This window comes from Dysidea avara, chromosome 9 (genome assembly GCF_963678975.1).
Source record: "Dysidea avara chromosome 9, odDysAvar1.4, whole genome shotgun sequence".
NCBI lineage: Eukaryota > Metazoa > Porifera > Demospongiae > Dictyoceratida > Dysideidae > Dysidea > Dysidea avara.
In genome coordinates, this window is record NC_089280.1 from 6,183,449 (window position 1) to 6,186,063 (window position 2,615).

The 2,615-nt window shown below is 38.3% G+C and overlaps 1 long non-coding RNA gene across 1 annotated transcript; it reads right to left on the minus strand.

Annotated features, from left to right (window-relative positions):
- Window positions 1-598: 598 nt before the first annotated feature.
- Window positions 599-1,940, minus strand: LOC136266831 (uncharacterized). The gene is made up of 2 exons (XR_010706308.1): window positions 1,579-1,940; window positions 599-745 (listed from the first exon to the last, which is right to left on the minus strand). It is a non-coding gene; the product is annotated as an uncharacterized lncRNA (long non-coding RNA).
- Window positions 1,941-2,615: the final 675 nt, after the last annotated feature.

Here is a 2,615-nt window from a genome sequence, read left to right on the forward strand (position 1 = left end):
ATTACATGAAAATAACAAGGAGAAAACATCCTGACCACCTGGTAGACTCCTGTAAGCGTTCGAGCGTAAACATATCCAACAATTAAGCGACTTTTAATAAAAAAAATTTTATTGGCAAGATACACGCGTCTACACTGGAAGCAGGTTTTCAAGGCTCTGTTATGGAGCGTCAGATAACTTTTAAACCCTTTCCAGGTTCTAGCAGGAATGGCCAGCATGACATCTACTTTCACGTAAAATGTAACAGCTTAATACGGCCTTCTTCATGGTACAAAGTAGGGGGTTTAACATTATACACATAGAACCATTGGCCATGAAAATATTGGCTCACCTCAACAATCCAGGCGCAAACTTTTTAACGATTCCAGGTTATACCAGGCTAGATCTATCCTTTCTTGAATACTTCAGCTAGCTATACCGTTCGTGACGAACGTTTTACACGGTACAAATAATTTTATAAAAATCACTATCTCAATCCAATAGTCGCATACCCTGGCTGAGCACTGATTATTAATGACGCGCGCGCTATATTGCGTGGGCGAGTTGCAATGGAGAAGTATTACGTTCTTGAATGTTTAATTCATCAACTTTTCAATGGTCAATAGTCCTTGTACATCATGCTAATAACTTTTTTAGATCACGTGATACATCTTTGTATTTTGTACATGTAATCAAATAAATATTTTGAAAAATGGTCATTATAAAAATTTCAAGTTACTTGTTTGCAGTTCTCCAACGTATAAACCTGTGGAAAAAACAGTCACATTTAAATTGGTGAATTTAAAAAATCTTTATCACGCACACACTACACACACACACACACACACACACACACACACACACACACACACACACTACACACACACTACACACACACACACACACACACACACACACTACACACACACACACACACACACACACACACACACACACACACACACACACTACACACTACACACACACACTTCACTACATATTCACATAAAAATAAAACACTACAATGTATGGTAATGGTTGTTTACATTGGTTAATTTTGTGGTGTGCCACATATAGCAACAAGGGAAATGTGTATCTGTGATCAAGAATTTAATTTAGTTTGTAATATCAATCTTTGTCAACTAGAGATGAACTGGCTATTGGTAAAAAGTGAGGGGTAGCCAATGCCTTGGGAATCTTGTATGCTATGTGAGAAATCCAATCAGAAATACACAAATATATTAGAAACCAAATCCTAAATCCTAAATCATGTAAAAATAAAGGAGAAAGTGAGTTTAACAAAGTAGACAATGATCGATCATGAATAACTAGAACAAGATGTAGATCAACAACTGTACAGGTAGTTACTAGTTAGCAATATCACTAAAATGCTTTTAAAAATACATAAAGATTGGGAGTCTCGTATACGCCAGTTGGGTGCTTTGCTTGGGCATTGACAACCCCATTTCTGTGTTTTGCGTGGGCGTTGGCTACCCCTCGGGAAAAATAAAATAATGAAAGACTATACAGAAGCTGATCTGTACAGAAGATGAGCCCTGCACAGCTACGTGGGCTTCTTTTTACAAAGCATACGCTCACCTTATTTGCACATTGCCCAATCATCATCATGGACGCTTCCACCTCCCACCGTGCACTAAAGTAATAGAAACAAACATCATTAAATAATATAAGCATTAATATTATTATAGCATAACACAGCAGCACAATATTACAGCATGATAAACAAACCAAAGTATTTATACAGAAAACTATGTCATAGACATTTAATCGTCTTTGAGCAAGGCCATTTTAACGAAGGTGCAAATTGGGCGTGGGCGGGCAATTCATTACATTCTTTTCGCCGTTTATAACTATCACTGGCAAACTAATGCATATACTATATCAAAGAACGTATATATTTAAACAGTTGTATGATACTTATAGACTGTTTATTCACTGTCAACCACTTCTTGCGCGTGGGCGGCTCACCACCTCTCCCCTCCGCACCCTCCCACCCCCTATATGATATACGTGCTATACAGCTGAGCATATAAAAGTTGCTAAAATTAACAGGTTTTTGTAGAATCAGTTTTATTTTTAAAATTCTAATTGAACAAACAGTTCATTTTCATACTGTAGCTGAATGACATTTAAATACATTGAATTGTCTGATATGATCGGATGGCTGCAGGTTCGAGGCTACCTAGGTCCAGTCATGGATTTTTTCTCCTTTCTCCAACTTTTCAAACACACCTTAAGTAGTTAAAGTCTAAGTAGCTAAAGTCTTTGAGCAGGCTGTAGGACCAGGTGCCCTACAGACCTTCAGCACTTGTGCTGTAAAGCATTAATAAATAGTTTACCTGTGAATAACTTGAACTAACAATATCTCTCACATTTTACTAACTGACAGTCTGTGCCCACTATGGCATCACAATCACCATGACTGAGGATGCAACCAGCGTTGAAACCGGGTCGGGTCTGACCCGGATTGGATCACGTGAGAAACGAAATTGTTCGTTTGACGACGTGGAAACTTATAAACGCTATCGCGTAGCTCTTTCGTGAGCCACGCCCACTTATCGCAATACCAACATACGCTCATCCACGCTCATTTGTTAGTAAGTGTAGTATGTAGC